The sequence below is a fragment of the Anolis sagrei genome, chromosome Y (genome assembly GCF_037176765.1).
Source record: "Anolis sagrei isolate rAnoSag1 chromosome Y, rAnoSag1.mat, whole genome shotgun sequence".
In the NCBI taxonomy this organism is placed as follows: domain Eukaryota; kingdom Metazoa; phylum Chordata; class Lepidosauria; order Squamata; family Dactyloidae; genus Anolis; species Anolis sagrei.
The window spans coordinates 21631270-21652068 of record NC_090035.1 but is presented as its reverse complement, the minus strand read 5'-3'; positions in this window follow the sequence as shown (position 1 = coordinate 21652068).

Sequence of the window (20799 nt, the reverse complement as noted above, 5' to 3'; positions counted from 1 at the left end):
AGGAGGGCGTGTCTGAGGGATGGGAGGAAGACAACATGGATTCTGCTTCCACCTCGGGACTTAGCGATCCAGAGGACTGCATGCTGCTGGAGGGCAAGGTAGAGGAACCACCAACAATCCCACTCCCTTCCACAAACACCGTCACTCCAAACACAAGCATTATAGCTGTAGTGCGTGTGGGTAGGCCGAGATTGCTCCTCTGGGATCATTATGACGTCCATGCTCAGAAGGCCACTTTGGCAGTTTGTAGGCATTGCGGTGTGAGTGTCAGCAGAGGAAAAGATGTGAACATCTTGCCACAACTGGGCTAATGATGCACATGAAGAGACACCACCCAAATGTAAAGTTAGACGCAGTGGAAGGCGGCAGCACATGCAGCAGTACACAGAGCACTCCAACCTCACCAACAGACCCCATGCAGAAAACCATCAATACTTGGGGCCTGCCAGTTACAAGGGTGAGATCTGGATTGAAGCCGCCATCACTGAAAGAAATAACACGTCGCCTGGGAGAGATGATGGCTCTAGACCACCAGCCCTTCCGTATGGTGGGACAGGAAGGTTTCCGCCGATTTGTTCACCTCCTGGCACCATGGTACCGCATCCTGACTCGCAAAACTTTCTCTTGAACTGTCATTCCAGCTTTGTTCGAGGGATGCAAGCAACGCCTCAGAACCCTGCTGAACAAAACACGACCCATCAATGTACATTTTACCTCGGACATTTGGTCCAGCACGGGAGGAGGGCATTCCTATCTGTCCCTCACCGCTCACTGGTGGGAGACAGAGGGTTGCCTCGCCTCAGGTCATCGATGGGCCCTCCTGTGCCTTGAGGTTATAGATACGGATCAGAGGGCCGACACCATCTCTGAGTACTTGCGAGACATGTTGAGAGATTGGATGTGGCATACTCATTCCAGTGGTAACTCGGGATTCATGGTCACAGATGCAGGAAGGAACATGATCTGGGCAGTTGAAAGTGCGGGCTTCACAAACGTCACATGCATGGCGCACTTGCTGCATAATTGTGTAAAAGATGGCTTCAAGGGGCCCAAAGAGAACAGCAACACAGCCGTCACTCAACTCATTGACCGCTGCCGCAGAATCACGGGCTTCTTCCACTGTAGCACAAAGTCCGCAAAAATGCTGTGTGATAACAGACCCTGGAGTGCCTCCCACAACACAGGTTACTGCCGGATGTCTCCACCCACTGGAACTCCACCTACAAGATGTTGGAGCGCATGGTGGAGCAACAGAGGGCAGTCCACACCGTCTCACTGTCAATCGCGGCTCCGATAAACAAGCTGGTCCCCAACAACCAGGATGACCATCGCTCAGCTGGTCGAGATCCTTCAACCATTTAAAATAGCCACCAAGACCCTTTCAGGCCACAAAGCTCTACTCAGCCAGGTGCTCCCTGTCATCTTACGGTTGAAGAGGCATTTGGAGACGCTAGGTGGACACAGTACATTGCATTCTATGGCTGGGCCCCTGACTCCACAGGCCCAGGAGTTGGTCAGAAAGTTGACTTTCGCCCTCCGTAAACGTCTCCTCCCACTAATGGAGAGTAAGACTCATGTTTTGGCAGCACTCTGCGACCCTTGCATCAAGGACACTGTCTGCCCCAAAGATTTGCCGAGGTGGAAGGCCGAACTTGTCTCACTCATGAGAGGAGAATACTCTCGGAGGGTGGGGGAACACTCAGAGCAAATTGTTGATGCCGTTATTCCCCAAAACCCCAGCGGTTACGCCAGCGCTGATTCCAACAGCCCCACCTTGCCACCTAAAAGGAATGACAGTAGGACAGTGCAGCAAAAAAGGAGGTGCGAGGAAAATTTCATACAGGAGAGTATCGCTTTTCTTTTAGAGGAAAGAACATCTCTGTCGGCCCAGGCAGCAAAGATAGACTTGGCCAAGTACTCCGTTAACCGTTACTTTGAGGAGCCTCAGGAGAGTTTCTCCACCGATCAACTGACTTACTGGTCCTCCCGAAGCAAGGCATGGCCTGACTTCTCAACCGTCGCACGCAGGTTACTCAGCTGTCCACCTACTAGCGTGCAGAGTGAGAGGGTCTTCAGCCTGGCAGGAGATGTCATCACCCTCCAATGTAGCTTGCTCGACCCCCTTGTGGTGGAAAAGCTGGTCTTTCTGAAGTCCAACCTGCCACTTCTGGGCTATCCAGAGATTGATTTTGAGAGCACCGTCCTGTAGATCACTATAGCCTTCTGATTTCGATAACCCGAAATGATTTCCTTTGAAATACTACCTACACTGCCTTGTTATCAGCTGTGTCCCTCTGATTATTTCTTCATCAGTAGTCTTCCTGTACACCAAATTGGTTCATTTAGAAAAGGGGTGGTATTGAGATTCTTCCTGAGGGAAGGTGGAGCACACAATACATTGGAGATCCCCACTTGCAGACTTCCTTGCATTCAAAGTAATGGTTAATCAATGAACCAAATTTATCTTAAAAACAATTTTAAATTAAAAAATTAAAAAAACAAAAAAACCCCTTTTAAAAAACCTTTAAAAACCCTTTAAAAATACCTTTTGAAAAACCCTTTAAAAACCCTTTTAAAAAACCCTTTAAAAACCCTTTAAAAAACCCTTTAAAAAGAACTTTAAAATAAAGAACCCTTTAAAAAACCTTTAAAAACCCCTTTAAAAAACCCTTTTTAAAAAAAACCCTTTAAAAAGGGAGGTCATTGAATTTACCTGAAAACTGCTGCTACTCTACTTTGGATCTATAGAGAGTTCTCACATTAACACCTATTGATCTCATCTTTAATAAATCCATTTCAACTACCTCTCCCCTCCCCCCAACATTTCACACTGGCGTGCAATCCAAGTCTCCTACACAAAAACCACACCAATGATTAACACCACCCTACCCACTAAAACTACCTCACCCCAAATGACAATGTATTCAAAGGTACAATCAAAATCCACATCCCAAAAACAAAGTCTGCTGACTGTGGGCTAATTGGCCCTGGGGGTCGAGCCCTTCTGCAAAAACCAGTGTGCTTTGCTTTTCTATTACCTCAAAGTAGTTACACCTGCTGACTACGGGAAAATTGGCCCTTTGGGTTCAAGCCCTTATTGAAAATCAAAATAATATAAAAAGAGAAAGGGCATCCAACGGGACAGCAAAACTCAAATTCCCCCCGACGAAAATTTACCAAATTTACGATGCACATATCTCAACCCACAGATCGATTCAAAATTCTAAACAACATTAAAACACACTCACAATTAGGGTAAACAACTGAGTATGCGCAATGGCGCCCCATTGCAAGTCCCCGGCGCGCGCACATGGCCAGCCGGCCAATGAAGTCCCCGGCACACACACATGGCCGGCCGGCCAACGCACCCTCCACGCAAGCCTCCTTATCTTCCTCCTGCTCTCCTTCCTTCTTTCTTTATCCTTTTATTTTTCCTTCCTTCTCTCCTTCTCTCCTTCTTTCCCTTCTCTCACACTTTCTATCCTTATTTCTCTCCTTCTTTCCTTCTTTACCTTCCTTTCTTTCCTTCTTTCTCTCCTTCCCTACTTTTTTCCCTCAGCCTCCATCACTCTGTCCCTACCCTCCCATATGCCCTCTTTCCAACGCACCTCCTCCCCCTCCGTCTTCCTCCCCCAGCCACGCCCCACACAGAAGGAAGGAGAGAAGGAGGGAGAGGAAAAGGGAAAAAGTAGGGAAGGAGAGAAAGAAGGAAAGAAAGGAAGGTAAAGAAGGAAAGAAGAAGAGAAGTAAGGATAGAAAGTGTGAGAGAAGGGAGAGAAGGAAGAAAAAAAGAAAAGGGTAAAGAAGGAAGGAAGGAGAGCAGGAGGAAGATAAGGAGGGAAAGAGGGAAGGAAAGAAGGAAGGAAAGAAAAGGGTAGAGAAGGAAGGAGGGAAAGAAGGAGGGAAAGAAGGAGGGAAGGAGAAAAAGAAGGAAAGAAAGAAGAGTAGAGAAGGAAGGAGAGGAGGGAGAGAATGAAATAAAAAAGTGAAAGGGGGGAGGAAGGAGAGAAGGAAAGAGAAAGAAGGAGGGAAGAAAAGAGACAAGGAAGGGTGGAACCAAAGAGCAAAAGAGGTGAGAAAAGAAACATGTAGACAAGGAAGAAAGAAGAAGGGAAAGAAAAAGAAAAAAAAGAGGGAAAGAGGGAGGGAAGGTTGGCCACAGCAACGCGTGGCGGGTACAGCTAGTCCAGTATACTTTTCTTTCTGTTACCTCAAAGTAGTTTCACCTGCTGACTGCGGGCTTTCATAACAGGGGATCCGTCAATCCCGGGGCCCCTTCCGGTTGTCATGTGTGCATTTCTCTTTCACTGCATCTTTGCCGTCCCCCTCCAACCCTCCCCCCCCCCGAACCAGTAGGTGTTCGTTGGTTCGGAGGTTTCTATTCCTTGTTCCCTATCTTTGGGTAGAGTCAAAAGTTCATTATTCAGCCTTGCAGGAAACGTCTCTGTGGTGCCCGGAAGAGAGGGCGCATGCGTTGGGCTTTCATAACAGGGGAGCCGTCAATCCCGGGGCCCCTTCTGGTTGTCATGTGTGCATTTCTCTTTCACTGCATCTGTGCCGTCCCCCTCCAACCCCCCGTGAACCAGTAGGTGTTCATTGGTTCAGAGGTTTCTAATACTTGTTCCCTGTATCTTGGGGTAGAGTCAGAAGTTCACTTTTCAGCCTGGCAGGCAACGTCTCTGAGGTGCCTGGAACAGAGGCCGTTTGCGTTGGGCTTTCATAACAGGGGAGCCATCATTCCCAGGGCCCCTTCCGGTTGTCATGTATGCATTTAGCTTTCACAGCATCTATGCCGTCCCCCTCCATCGAGGGCGGGCATTCTTTTTCGAATGCCAGCTTGACTTCCCCTTTCCTCATGATGTGGCGAAAAGGACTACTGTTTGCGTCAATCAACGCCCTTTTAAGCACACTCTCCTTACGTCGTTCCCGGCCGCCCTTCTGGTAGTCATGTATACATTTAGCTTTCACAGCATCTCTGCCGTCCTCCTCCAACTCCCCGTGAACCAGTAGGTGTTCATTGGTTGAGAGGATTCTAATCCTCGTTTCCTGTATCTTGGGGTAGAGTCAAAGTTCACTTTTCAGCCTAGCAGGCAACGTCTCTGTGGTGCCCAGAAGGGAGGGCGCATGCGTTGGGCTTTCATAACAGGGGAGCCATCATTCCCAGGGCCCCTTGCGGTTGTCATGTATGCATTTAGCTTTCACAGCATCTGTGCCGTCCCCCTCCAACCCCCCGTGAACCAGTAGGTGTTCATTGGTTCAGAGGTTTTTAATCCTTGCTCCCTATATCTTTGGGTAGAGTCGGAAGTCCACTTTTCAGCCTGGCAGGCAATGTCTCTGAGGTGCCCGGAAGAGAGGGCATTAGCATTGGGCTTTCATAACAGGGAAGCCGTCATTCCCGGGGCCCCCTCCGGTTGTCATGTATGCATTTAGCTTTCACAGCATCTCTGTCATCGCCCTCCATCGAGGGCGGGCATTCTCTGTCAAAGGCCAACTTGACTTCCCCTTTCCTCATGATGTGGCCAAAGTACTACTGTTTGCGTCAATCAACGCCCTTTTAAGCACCCTTTCCTTAGTCGTTCCCGGCCGCCCTTCTGGTTGTCATGTATGCATTTAGCTTTCACAGTATCTCTGCCATCCTCCTCCAACCCCCCGTGAACCAGCAGGTGTTCGTTAGTTTAGAGGTTTTTAATCCTTGCTGCCTATCTTTGGGCAGAGTCAGAAGACTCCTTTGGGGTAGAGCCCTTCTGCAAAAACCAGTGTGCTTGACTTTCTGTTACCTCAAAGCAGTTACACCTGCTGACTGAGGGAAAATTGGCCCTTTGGGGTCAAGCCCTTATTGAAAATCCAGTTTACTTTGCTTTCTTTTACCTCTAAGTAGTTACACCTGCCCCTAACCTTTACCCTAACCCTAACCCTTTCCTTACTCATTACCGGCTGCCCTTCCGGTTGTCATGTATGCATTTAGCTTTCACAGCAGGCAGGCAGGCATTCCCAGGGCCCTTTGCGGTTGTCATGTGTGCATTTCTCTTTCACTGCATCTGTGCCGTCCCCCTCCAACCCCCCATGAACCAGTATGTGTTCGTTGGTTTGGAGGTTTTTAATCCTTGCTCCCTATATCTCTGAGTAGGGTCGGAAGTCCACTTTTCAGCCTGGCAGGCAACGTCTCTGAGGTGCCCGGAAGAGAGGGCGTTTGCATTGGGCTTTCATAATAGGAGAGCCGTCATTCCCGGGGGCCCCTCCGGTTGTCATGTACGCATTTAGCTTTCACAGCATCTCTGTCGTCGCCCTCCATCGAGGGCGGGCATTCTCTGTCAAAGGCCAGCTTGACTTCCCCTTTCCTCATGATGTGGCCAAAGTACTACTGTTTGCATCAATCAACGCCCTTTTAAGCACCCTTTCCTTAGTCGTTCCCAGCCGCCCTTGCAGTTGTCTTGTATGCATTTAGCTTTCACAGCAGGCAAGCAGTCATTCCTGGCCGCCCTTCCGGTTGTCATGTATGGCAGTTTGTAGGCATTGCGGTGTGAGCGTCAGCAGAGGAAAAGATGTGAGGCATCTTGCCACAACAGGGCTAAGGTTGCACATGAAGAGACAAATGTAAAGTTAGACGCAATTTTCCTTCTTTTTTAGCCTTGCCTTGCCTTACGTTCCCTTTTAGTTGGTATTTTGGCCTGTACCCCTCACTTCTACTGCGGTTAAAGTACACCGTATGTTTATTAGGTTTCCCCTTTGAGTGCTGTTACTTACAATCAGAAACATTCAAAGCCTTTGCTTTATTTTAATCACAAAGTACTTACACCTGCTGTCTGTGGGCTAATTGGCCCGTTAGGGTCGAGCCGTTCTGCAAAAACCAGTGTGCTTTGCTTTTCTGTTACCTCAAAGTACTTACAGCTGCTGACTGCGGGCTAATTGGCCTTGTGCAAAAACCAGGGCCCCTTCCGGATGTCATGTGTGAATTTATCTTTCACTGCATCTCTGCCGTCCCCCTCCAACCCCCCGGAACCAGTATGTGTTCGTTGGTTAGGAGGTTTTTAATCCTTGCTCCCTATATTTAGGTAGAGTCGAAAGTCCACTTTTCAGCCTGGCAGGCAATGTCTCTGAGGTGCCCAGAAGAGAGGGTGTTTGCGTTGGGCTTTCATAACAGGGGAGCCGTCATTCCCTAGGGCCCCTCTGGTTATCATGTATGCATTTAGCTTTCAAAGCATCTCTGCCATCCCCCTCCATCGAAGGCGGGCATTCCTTTTCGAATTCCAGCCAGACTTCCCCTTTCCTCATGATGTGGCCAAAGTACTACTGTCTGCTTCCCTCAATGCCCTTTTATGCACCTTTTCCATAGTCAATCAATCAATCAATGATTTATTACAGTCTTTGACCAGCACAGTACAGAATGGGGCATCAGTGCCCAAGGAAGGGAATCGCAGTTCCCAAGTAGATCAGATATAAAAGCAGATTAATAGCAGATTAAAAACATGTTATAAAAGAGACAAATTAAAAAGATAAAACAGACTAAACTTACAGTTTAAAGTGCATGTATGAATCTAAAATATGGGGCGGCTAATAACAAATATCAGATGAAAGGGAAGCTATAAAAGGGATGAGAGGGGAGCATTTACAGCATTTCAGTTATTACAAATCATTCTAACTATATTCCCGGCAGGAAGTTGCCTGGTGGAGTCTGTCATCAGCCGTCTAATGTTAATTGCTGCTGCACAGAACTTGGTAACACTGTAGGTTGTTGCAGAGCAAGAGTCCGAGAGCAACAGGGAGGTGTAATATCTTTCAGTGCACCCTGGATGTTTTAAAAGCCATGGAGTGATGAAATTAGCTCTAATGTCTCTATAGAACACACATTGGGGGAGCACATGTTCAGTTGTTTCAATGTAGCCAGACTCACACGGGCATAGTCCCTCCTGCGGTCTTCTGATACCTCCCCTCCAGTACTGCCGATGGAAGGCCATGGCATCTTGCCAAAGTGAAAGCTCTTCGGTGTTTAGGCACCTCCAGGTTAGCTAAGTAAGGCATGGGAGCAATGAGATATCTGCTATCTTCGCTAATGGTGAATGCTGGTGAGCAGCTTAAGTCTAATTGTCGCTCTATATCCAGGATCCGTTGTCTAATAAGAGCCTTGGCTTGGTCCCATCCCATACCTAGCAGTCGTCCTTGAGAGAAACCTAGAGTTGCGATTTTGATTGCCACTGCCTTATTCCATGTAGACTGAAATTCATCTCTCAGAGTTAATGGAGCAAGACCACATGTTGAGAAAGACAGATGCAGCCAATAATTGAGGGTGGCTGTCCACACTCTCGCCTCCACTCTCACAAGGCCTGTCTCTAATCGCAGGGTGGCGTTTGAGACACATCTGGGGACCTGCATTGCTGATCTTAGAATTTTTGATTGTACTTGCTCCAGAGGGGCATAGTTTGTGAAGGGACCAAGTTGGGCTCCATACATCATTTGTGCTATGGATTTTGCCTCAAAGAGCTTAAGTGCAGCTGGTATGTAGTGGCTTCCTTCCGTTTTGAGGAACTTTAGGATAGCATATGAGCTCTTTTGTGCTGCCTCTGCTACGTAATCCACATGTACTTTCTTGTTTCCAGTGCAGTGATAGAATACTCCCAGGTATTTAAAGCTGGAGACCTGTTCAATATTGTGTCCATCTAGTCTCCAGGTATGATGCTTTGGTCGTTTCGCAAACACCATAATTTTGGTTTTTTTATAATTAAGATGAAGCTGTTCTTCATTACAATATTTTGTTAAGGCTCTCAAGGCTCTTTTCAGGCCTACTTGAGTTCTGGATAGTATCACTGCATCGTCTACATAAAGCAGGATAGACACGTGTCTTCCTGCCAGTTTTGGCGGGTGGTAGTCCAAGTTGTAAAGGTGCTCCACCATGGAGTTGATATAAAAGTTAAATAGAAGTGGAGCCAAAGTACATCCCTGCTTGACACCTTTCTCAGTTTCAACGGCCCTAGTGAGATGACCTTGAGGGGTACATCTTATTTTCAATATGGTCCCTTCATGTAGTATGCGACTTAATTGCAATAGTCGTCTATCTATTGAGGTGGACCCAAGTTTTTCCCATAATATGATACGAGAGATAGGGTCAAAAGCTGCTCTAAAGTCTATGAATGCAGCATAGAGGGAAGATGTGCTCTGGGAGGTATATTTTTCTATAAGATGCTGTAAAACTATGCACTGGTCAATGGTGGACCGACCTTCCCTGAAGCCGGCTTGCTCCTCCACAAGTATGTTTTCTTGTTCCATCCAGTCCAACAATTTCCAATACAGATGCCTTGTGTATATTTTACTAATGGTATTAAGGAAGCTAATGGGCCTGTAGTTTGCTGGATTGTCCTGCCTGCCTTTTTTTTTTTTTTTTGTATATTGGTACAATAATTGCCAACCCCCAATCCTTAGGAATTTGGCCATATTTATCAATACAGGTAAATAAAGATGCTAGGATAGGGGCCCAGAAATCCAAATTGTTCTTAATGACCTCGGGTGGAATTGCATCCTCTCCTGGTGCCTTTCCCGCTTTTAGTTGGGCTACTAGTCTCTCTATTTCTGCAGTGGTCCCAGGTGGCCAGGTAGGGAGGTTTTCCATTGATGTATTAGAGCAAGAGTTTGTGCCCACATTGTCTGAATAGGTGTCCCTGTATAGCTCTTGAAAGTATACTTCCCATCTTGCTGGCAGGATTTGGGAGTCAACTGCAGTTCGGTCCCAGCTTCGTATGTTAGATGTAATGTGCCAGAAGGTGGTTGTGTCCTTTGCCTTAACAGCTTGTATGAGCCGATCCCAGTTGTTTTTCATAGCCTCTCTCTTCTTGCGGGTTAGTAGTTGTTTGTATTGTCTCTTTTGCAGCAGGAGATCTTGTGCAGCTGTTGGGGTAGGATTGAGTTTATAGCTCTGATAAACAGTGGAGAGGGCTTTTTTAGCAGAGAGACATTCCTTATCAAACCATGTTTGTGATTGTTGATATGGTTGCTGAAGTAGCTGTGTCCCCTCTGTATTATTGCCCTGGCGTAACTGAATTTGGAGCTCTTGGACAATATTTCTGTAGGTTTCCATGAGTACATTGGGAGTTTCTGCAGAGATCAGAGAAGTGCGGAGGCTCGTAAGCCGCTCTGTCACCAGCAGGTCTGTTATTCTTTGATTCATGTGTGGGGTCCACTTGGCTCGCTTATAGGATCCTTCTGTAGGCTGTATCGAAGATTTATAGGATTCTGTTAAATGGATTTCCTGGGGGGGGGGAGATGTAATTGAAGCAGAACTGGAAAATGATCACTCTCAGGTTTAGACATAACTTTAAGAGTTTTAGCATAGGGGATAAAATCCCTAGAGATTGCTATATAGTCAATAGTGCTCGTTTTTTCACCTGAGAGGAAGGTGAATTCACCTGGATAATCTCTTTTCAGCGCCCCATTTAAGATGTGAAGATTTAGCCTATATGTTGTTCTGGCTAAGCATAGGCTTGCAAAATTCAATTTCTGGTCTTTGGACCAATGGGGCAAAAGGGGTTCTTTATCCTCACAGGCTGGTGGTGGGAAGTTCTGCTGCTTATAGAGAGAGAGGTCATCTGGGCCCATCCTTGCATTAAGATCGCCTCCCAACACTATAGATGCATCAGGATTCTGCATTATAAGGTCCTCAACATAGGATTCTAGCTCCATCCATGCAGCTTTAACTTGGGCTTTTTCCTCATAGGGGGTATGTAGGCATTTATTATCAACACTTTATGGTTAGTAAGTTGGATTAAGATGGCCATGGCATTTGACGTTAGCGGGGGAAGAGATGTTACCTTTACCCAGAGCTTGTTGGAGATTAGGATTGTTAAACCTCCTTTGGCTCTCCCATATCTATTTGGGGGTTCTGCCTTTGTTGAATAGGCTTGGAATTCATTACTTGATATATAATCTACTGCCCAGGTTTCCTGCATTAATATGATATGGTGCTAGACTAGGTAGTCTAGGAAAGAGGGATCTTTTATGGAGGACTTCCACCCTGCAATATTCCATGTCAGAATGCTGAGTTTATTCTTGCCTGGTGGTGTAAGCGGTGGAGGTTCTGATAGTCAATTTATATCTGCAACTTGTGCGATGCCACCAATGTCCCCAGTGAACACACAGTTGTTGTAGGGGTCTCTTTTCTTTTCGGAGTGTTGTCGATGAAGCTGTTCTTCCGTAATAGGTTTGTTCTGTTTTAGCGTTGGCAGTTCTGGTACCAGGCACTGTACTGGAGTCAAGGTGGCGGCTTCATTCTCCTCCTTATTCAGCATCAGTATGTTGTTGGCAGGACCCGTTTCCAGGCTTACCTCGATTAGGCAGGTAGTGGATTTGGAAGGTGCATTGAGTGGGGTTTGGTTGGGGCTTCGATTGATCCTGTTGTAAAGATTCTAGGTGGAGAATTGGCACTGGGGTTGAATAGCTTAACACAGTTCCCTGGGGTCTCGTAGTCCAGGATAAATAGATCTGCAATTTCAGGATCATGGGTTTCAATATCCATTGAGTAGTCCTTAGAGGGTTTTTTTTCCAAATGTAGGGCCTGCATCTCAGGAGTGTATCCCTTTAAGCTTCCTGTGCTCTGCTGAGAGTGTTTGACTCTGGAGATGAGGGGAAGAATCCTGTTATTGAGAAACAGTCAGCTTGGGAAGAGGCCTTTTGCTACAAGATTAGATCTTAAGCGCAGCAGTAGTGAAGGTATATGTTCTGAGGAGAAGCTTAGTAGTACCCTTGTATGATGGTAGTCAGAGCTCAGTGTTTCTACAGAGTGGAGATCGATTTGTTTCGCTTCTCTTTTCAGCAAATGTTGCAGATGTCTTCTAGAGTGGTAGATGTTGTTCCAGGGGGGAAGCATTCCTCTGTAGTGGCAAAATGTTAAGCAGACTTTTTTAGGTGAAAGTACCAGTTTTGAGGAGTTTGCTATCTTATGTAAATGCAAAGTAGGCTCTTTGCAGTTAGGTTTTTTTGAGGCTGAATCACAAGTGGTCTGTCTCAATTGCTTTCTTTCTTTCTGGGTTGTGATAATAGAGTCAACTTTGAGGTTGAGATCTCTAAGTTTGTTGTATAAATGCTCAACAGTGGTAGCAACCAGTTGAAGCATGTGAGAGTAGCTTGTCTCACCCACTAGCTCAGATGTTTGAACATTTTTGTCTTCTTTGCTGCTATGCTTGTTACTATTGTTGTTTGGCAAATCTGGATTTTTAGCAGCACTCCCTTTGTGCTCTTTCAGACTCTCATTTTCCCCATGTTTCCCAATTTCTCTTTCTGCAAGAGCCGAGAAGCGGTTTGAACAGAAGTCAGAGATTCTCTTTTGTTTGGGTGTAGGAGCTGATGGGGAAGTATTATTTTCTGCTTCTCTCAAGCGTTTCTTTCTCCTCATGTTGTTGCCACAGGGCTTATTAGCTTATCAGCAACACAGTGTGTTTGGTCTAGTCCAGCATTCAAATTATTTTGTTGAAAGGAAAGGCATCTAGGTCTGTTTAAGTTGTCTTACTGTTGTCATGCGGAACTCCCTTCAAGTGCGTCTGCTCTCCTCGGTAGCCCAACCGGAAGCCCTTTCCTTAGTCATTCCCCGCCACCCTTGCAGTTGTCATGTATGGATTTAGCTTTCACACCATCTCTTCTGTCCCCCTCAAACCAACCCCCCGTGAACCAGTAGGTGTTTGTTGGTTCGGAGGTTTTTAATCCTTGCTCCCTATATCTCTGGGTAGCCTGGCAGGCAACGTCTCTGAGGTGCCCGGAAGAGAGGGCGTTTGCGTTAGGCTTTCCTAACAGGGGAGCCGTCATTCCCCGGGCCCCCTCCGGTTGTCATGTATGCATTTAGCTTTCACAGCAGGCAGGCAGGCATTCCCGGGGCCCCTTCCGGTTGTCATGTATGCATTTCGCTTTCACAGCATCTCTGCCATCTTCCTCCATCGAGGGCGGGCATTCTTTTATTGAATGCCAGCTTGACTTCCCCTTTCCTCATGATGTGGCCAAAGTACTACTGTCTGCTTCCCTCAACGCCCTTTTATGCACCCTTTCCTTAGTCATTCCCGGCCCTCCTTGCAGTTGTCATGTGTGCATTTAGCTTTCCCAGCATCTCTGCTGTCCCCCTCCAACCCCCCGTGAACCAGTAGGTGTTTGTTGGTTCGGAGGTTTTTAATCCTTGCTCCCTATCTTTAGGTAGAGTCGGAAGTCCACTTTTCAGCCTGGTAGGCAATGTCTCTGAGGTGCCCGGAAGAGAGGGCATTTGCGTTGGGCTTTCATAACAGGAGAGCCGTCATTCCCGGGGCCCCTTGCAGTTATGATCACAGTGATGTGTTGTGGCATTTCCTTTGTCTTTGGATGTCATTTTCTATGCATAGCTGGCACCTGGTTTCTTCCTCTTCCCTTTGACATCCAAAACAGTGTTGGCTTTCTTCTCAGATCGAACGCTGCAGCATATCTAGAGCATGGCCACTGTATCCTTGGCTTCAATCTCCCAGTGCCCCTGTTTCTTTTTTTCCCGTTATTCTTTCTCCACCACGGATGTTAAGGGTTAATGCACCCCTTCTAGGGCAATGTGGTGGCCAGAAAGGGGTGCTTCCAGGCATTCAGCGATAAACTCAGGGGTGGTTAAGGCTCGATACCACCCGGGATAGCTTAGAGACAGTCTCACTAGAGGAACAAGCCCATAGTATTCCTCCAGCAACCCCTGTGAACCAGGAGGTGTTTGTTGGTTCAGGAATTTTTAATCCTCTTACCCAGCTTTGGGTACATTCAGAAGTTCAGTATTGAGCTTTGCAGGCAATGTCTCCGTAGTTCTTGTGAGAAGTGACATATGCATTTGCACAAACCCCCCTGAACCACTAGGTGATTGTTGGCTCGGAAATCTTAAATCCTCTTCCCCATCTTCTGGAAAATTTCAAAGTTCTGTGTTACATGTGCTGTCATCTGGTATTACTCTGCTTGCCTCAGATCAACTTATGTGTGCAACTCCTGGGTGGCCTCCTAACTTCTTTATTTAACAAATAAGGAGTATTCGTAAGAAATTTGTTTTCCTAACGCGTTAGTAATATGGTATATCCTGAGGGTTATGTCTTTAATCCATTGGCTTATGTAATGTGATATTCATAATCACAACGTTGGTTCATATCATTTTTCCATAATTTGATTTCTGCTTTTAGTTTTAAAACCCTGTCCTTCTCTACACCCAAGGGGGAATCAGAGGTGTGTCTGCTTTACTGCTTTATATATTAGTGCACTCCTCCATGGTGGATCCAATGTACTTTCCCTTGGCCAGCAGGAGTTTTGTTCTAGGCATATTTGGGAAACTTTTTGCAACAAGGGTTGCGCGGGTGTTAGGGTGGGTAGGTTGGAATCATCTCAACCTCCTAATCCTTTTTCCATGGTATCAATCCAGTATTTTAGTAATGTGGGAGTGTCAGCTTGTCTGCTCTGTGGAGGACAGCTATCATTCATAGAGGAAGAGATTTAGAGAGATTTAGATTTGCTGTAATATGGACATACATAGTCGACTGTTCTTCTCATTCACGATTTCTTACAGGGCAGTTCTGTGAGTCTTCTCTTTCTGTTTCGGAGAGATGGGTGCCCCCTTTAGCCACACATTGTGGCATTGCATTACTCAAACACCACTACAAAACAGCTGTCCTTGTTGGGTGCCTTACCATTCTCTTCCGGCGAATGGTACTTTTTCCTCCCTCTCTCTGTTGTTTGTGGTGTGAATATCTCAAATGCAGTGTGGCTGCTCCTTGCAGACGTATCACTGAGCTTGTCCGGTGACTGATGTGCTCCTGATTGGCATCGAAGGATGACATCTTCAGTGAGACGTCTTCTACAGATGTAAAAATTGTCTGGTGGGAACTGTCTGCCTGGCTGCTGAGTGTAGGCCAGTACTTCATCCCAGACTATCCTCGGGAATAACCACAACTCTCTGCTCTATGCGTACAACTGCTTCCTTATTAAGGTGACTTTGAACCCTTTTGTTCTTCCACATGTGAGCTTCCCTTTCCCAGCTATCTTTTACTTTACTGTTGAGTCATGGGGCTACCTGGTTGTCTGCTGTGTGTTGGTGGGCCATTCAGGTCTCAAGTTTTTGGTGCAAAGGACTCCTTGTATGCCTCGTTGTTCGTGTTCCTTCACTTTGCAATGGAAGCAGTTCTGTCCTTGAGGTATTTCTATCTTTCCCTTGCTTTCATATGGTCCACTGCTACCGTTAACGTGGGTAGCAACCGTACAGACATAGGGAATGGGAGGAGAAAAGGGAGGATACAGCTACCTCATAAAAAACTACCTCATAAGAAAACTACCTCATAAAACAACTACCTCATAAAACAACTATCTCATAAAAAATTATAAAAAGATGCAAAAAATATTATCCTAAAGAAAACTTATTAAAAACTGGGGGGGGGGGGGTGTGTTGCATTTATCAGAGAACAGCTGCTACATTTTTTCTGCACCCTTTACTGTGTTATTCTCCTGCTGTCATCTTTATTCAATACACTTTACCTGTCTACCTACACACCCCAACCCTTTACACCGTGTTGCAATGCAAATCGCCATCCCAAGAACAAACACTGCAATTACTCTGGCACCCTTCCCCCCCTCCCTGCTCCTGAAACTCCAATCTGTCTGCTATCCATCCATAACAAACTTCCCTCTTTATCTCCTTTGTCTCCGGGCAACTACTGCTTGATTACTGGGGGAGTCTGGATCGGTTGGATCTATCAGCGGAAGACGTTCCATAACGTTTCTTGAATGAGTCTGTGAGTAACGGAGTATTTAACCTACTTGCTTGGTTCTTAACTGGGACATATTCCCCTCTTATCAAAAATTTGTTTAGGCTCCCTGGGAGAGAGACAAGGCGGCTTGGTATGCCCATCCCTCCCAGAATTTACTGCAATTTAGGAACGTTCCTCTGCAGTTTGATGGAGTGCCTTTGACCCCAGCCATTTTTTCTCATGCCAGCTTTACGTCCCCATCCCTGACCTATACTGTCACTTTTTCCCCCATCCTGGGCATGGTTTCCTCTATACCTCCTTTGTATACACGGAGCTACTGCTTGATTGCTGCGTGACTTTGAATCTTTTAGAGTACCCCGCGGAGAACGTACCATCATGTTTCTCAAATGAATCTTTGAGGAACAGATTATTTAACCTGCTTGCCTGGTTCTTACCTGGGCTGTGTTCCCCTCTTTGAAAAAATTGTTTAGGCTCCCCGGGAGAGAGACAAGGCGGCTTGGTATGCCCATCCCTCCCAGAACTTACCACTATTTAGGAACGTACCTCTGCAGGTACGTACTGCTTGATTGCTGTGTGACTTTGAATCTTTTAGAGTACCCCGCGGAGGACATACCATCTCTTTTCTTGAATGAATCTGTGAGGATAAGAGTCGTAAGGCCCTTTGTGAAGAAACTCTTGTTTTATTACAGATTTTCCTCCTGAATAACCATCATCCTCTGCTAGTGGTTCTTACTTGTTCAGTCTGCAAACTGATTGCACTGAATGAATCTGTGTTCTGTTCTCCGTCTCTTGGAGAGCTATCTTTTTGTCGGTATTTTTAGGTGTAACCCAATACAAGGTCAGCTGCATAAATTCTCTTAAAGGCTTCCTTGTCTTCCTCATTCGTGGTGTTACTTATTCAAATTTATTAGAAACTAGATTGGGGACACGGCACTACCTGGGTTATTTGAGAAAGGCATTGTGTAGCAAAGGTGTTCTTTATCAGTTATCAGTTGTTAAGGTACTGCAAAACCCATTGTGCACTGTTAATCCTCCTCCAAACAGCCCCTGGATGTAGAGTGGGTTATGGTGGCTCTGTGTGCCAAGTTTGATCTTGCTCTTGCTCTGCCATTGGTGAGGGTCACAGTGATCTCATGAAGTGTATGAAGGTACTGCAGGTCCCTTCATCCGTAGGCCATCCTCCCTAAACTGCATCAGGATGTAGAGTGTGTCATGGTGGCACTATGTGCCAAGTTTGGTTTTTATCAAACTTTGTTGGGGGCCGCAGTGTTCTGTGGAAACCAACGCGTTAGAAAGTTGTACACTTCCCATAATCCATTGTCTGTCCTCCCCCAAATCTCACCAGGAACTAAAGAGGGTCATGGGGGTTATTTGTGCCAAGTTTGGCCTTTATCGGTCTTTGTAGTGAGCCACAGTGGTCTCTTGAATCAGAAGGGGTTGAAAGTACTACAAATCCATCCTCCCTTGTCCGTCCTCCCCCATACCTCGGCAGGACGTACAGGGGGTCATGGGGGTTATGTGTGCCAAGTTTGGACCAGGTCCATCGCTCCTGCAAGTCTCTGTCGCCTGTGAAAGTGAGAGCCAATCGGAAAGCTGCCACATACACTTCTGCCCTCCGCATACATACATACATACAAACATTCTCTTTCATTATATAGATAATAATTGTAATCGATCTCCCAATGTAGTCTTTTAGTGTCATTAATTTTATGATATGACATACAAATTTGAAAAATTGGTTAATTTAATTTTTCTATACAGTGAATTTTACTTTGAGTATTCATACCCTGACCTTCTCTAGACCCAGAGATTCTCTGGGGTGTCCAATACATTAATGTGTATTGCCGCACTACTGCATGGTGGATCACCTTGAATTTGGCATTGCTGGCAGCTGTTCCTTTCTTGGAGTATTTTGAACTTTCCCTCGGTGTCACTGGGTGTGCAAAGGATCCCTTTTTTTCCAAGACAGCATTGGTTGTCAAAGGGAAGAGGAAGAAAACAGATACCATCGATGCAGAGGAGCAGTCAGTCAGAGACAAAGAAAGCATGTGGCAACGTAAATGGCAAGTGGTCATTCCTGGGGGAATGGAAAGAGTGACGGTTGTACACAACCGGTGTGCAGGATCAATGCCCCCCCCCCCCGAAGGGCTTAGAGACTGTCTCACTGGAGGACGGCTGATATGCAGTGTAAGATGATTGCAGACAGACACTCTCGGGGGGTGAATGGACTTACCACCCCCCGGGAGGGCATGGAGGTTGCCAGAAAGGGAATTGGCCTTCACAAAGCAGGTAGGCAGGCATTCCAGGGGGGGGGGGCAGGGTCAAGCCCCCCCCCCCCGGGGAGGGCTTAGAGGCTGTCTCACTGGGGGACAGCTGATATGCTGTGAAAGTAAATTGCATACAGACACTTCTGGGGGGGTCAATGCCCAATGCCCCTCCGGGAGGACTTGGAGAAGGCCGGGAAAGGTATTGGCCTTCACCCAGCAATCCAGCAGGCAGTTCCAGGGGGGCTAGGGTCAAGGCCCCCTCCCCGGGAGGGCTTATAGGCTGTCTCGGGGGGTTAATTGAGTTACGGCCCCCCGGGAGGGCCTGGAGATGGCCAAAAGGGGAATTGGCCTGACCCTTCACAGAGCAGGCGAGCAGGCATTCCCGAGCGGGGGGCAGGGTCAAGGACCCCCCGGGAGGTCTTATAGGCTGTCTCACTGGGGGACAGCTGATATGCTGTGAAAGATGATTGCAGACATACACTTCCCCCCCCCCCGGGAGGACTTGGAGAAGGCCGGGAAAGGTATTGGCCTTCACCCAGCAATGGCCTTCACCCAGGCAATTCCGGGGGGGGGGGCAGGGTCAAGGCCTCCCCCCCCCAGGAGGTCTTATAGGCTGTCTCGGGGGGTTAATTAAGTTATGGCTCCCTGGGAGGGCATGGAGGTGTCCAGAAAAGGGAATTGGCCTTCACACAGCAGGCAGGCAGGCAGTCCCGAGGGGGCAGGGTTAAGCCCCCCCCCCCTCCCGGGAGGGCTTATAGGCTGTCTCACTGGGGGACGGCTGATATGCTGTGAAAGATGATTGCAGACATACACTCCAGGGGGTGAATGAACTTATCGCCCCCCGGGAGGGCATGGAGATGGCCAGAAAGGGAATTGGCCTTCCCTTCACAGAGCAGGCAAGCAGGCATTCCCGGGGGGGGGGGCAGGGTCAAGCCCCCCTCCCTGGGAAGGCTTATAGGCTGTCTCACTGGGGGACGGCTCATATGCTGTGAAAGATGATAGCAGACATACACTCCCGGGGGGTGAATGGACTTACCGCTTCCCGGAAGGGCATGGAGGTGGCCAGAAAGGGAATTGGCCTTCCCTTCACACAGCAGGCAGGCAGGCAGTCCTGGGGGGGCAGGGTCAAGCCCCCCCTCCCCGGGAGGGCTTAGAGGCTGCCTCACTGGGGGACGGCTGATATGCTGTGAAAGTAAATTGCATACAGACACTCCCAGGGGGTCAATGCCCAATGCCCCCCCCCCCCCGTGAAGATTTGGAAAAGGCCGGGAAAGGTATTGGCCTTCACCCAGCAATCCAGCAGGCAGTTCCGGGGGGGAGGGGGGGGGCAGGCCCCCCCCGGGAGGCCTTATAGGCTGTCTTGTGGGGTTAATTGAGTTACAGTCCCCCGGGAGGGCATGGAGGTGACCAGAAAAGGGAATTGGCCTTCACACAGCAGGCAGGCAGGCAGTCCCGGGGGGGCAGGGTCAAGGCCCCCCCCCCGGGAGGGCTTATAGGCTGTCTCACTGGGGGACGGCTGATATGCTGTGAAAGATGACTGCAGACATACACTCCCGGGGGGTGAATGAACTTACCGCCCCCCCGGGAGGGCATGGAGGTGGCCAGAAAGGGAATTGGCCTTCCCTTCACACAGCAGGCAGGGAGGCAGTCCCGGGGGGGCAGGGTCAAGCCCCCCCCCTCCCCAGGAGGGCTTAGAGGCTGTCTCACTGGGGGACAGCTGTTACGTTGTAAAAGTAAATTGCACAGCATGACACTCCCGGGGGGTCAATGCCCAATGCCCCCCCGCCGGGAGGACTTGGAGAAGGCCGGGAAAGGAATTGGCCTTCTCCCAGCAATCCAGCAGGCAGTCCCAGGGGGGCCAGGGTCAAGCCCCCCCCCCCCCGGGAGGGCTTATAGGCTGTCCTGGGGGGGGAAATTGAGTTATGGCCCCCCGGGAGGGCATGGAGATGGCCAGAAAGGGAATTGGCCTTCCCTTCACAGAGCAGGTAAGCAGGCATTCCCGGGGGGCCAGGGTCAAGCCCCCCCCCCCCCCGGGAGGGCTTTGAGGCTGTCTCACTGGGGGATGGCTGATATGCTGTGAAAGTTTGCATACAGACACTCCCGGGGGGTTAATTGAGTTACGCCCCCCCCCCCCCGGGAGGGCATGGAGGTGGCCAGAAAGGAAATTGGCCTTCACAGAGCAGGCAAGCAGGCATTCCCGGGGGGGGGGCAGGGTGAAGCCCCCCCCCCCCCCCGGGAGGGCTTAAAGGCTGTCTCACTAGGGGATGGCTGATATAATGTGAAAGTAGATTGCATACAGACCCAGGGGGAGGGTCAAGGCCCCATGGCCCCCAGGAGGGCTTGGAGGTGGCCGGAATGGGCCACGTTTGCCTTCACTGCAGGCAGCTAGCCATCCAGCCAGCCAGCCTTTCTGTCTGTCTCTCTGTCTGTCTGTCTGTCTATCTGTCAGTCCGTCCGGGGGTTAATGCATGATGGCCCCCAGGAGGTCTGGAAGGTGGCCGGAATAGGGCGCATTTGCCTTCCGTGCAGGTAGCCATTCTGTCTGTCTGTCAGTCAGTCAGTCAGTCCGTCCGGGGGTTAATGCATGATGTCTGTCTGTCTGTCTGTCTGTACATCCGGGGGTTAATGCATGATCGCCCTCGGGAGGGCTTGGGTGTGGCCGGAATGGGGCGCATTTGCTTTCAGTGCTGGCAGGCAGCCAGTCTGTCTGTCTGTCTGCATGTTTGTATGTCAGTCAGTCCATCCGGGGGTTAATGCATGATGACCCCCAGGAGAGCTTGGAGGTGGGCGGAATGGGTACTGGTCGTCACAGT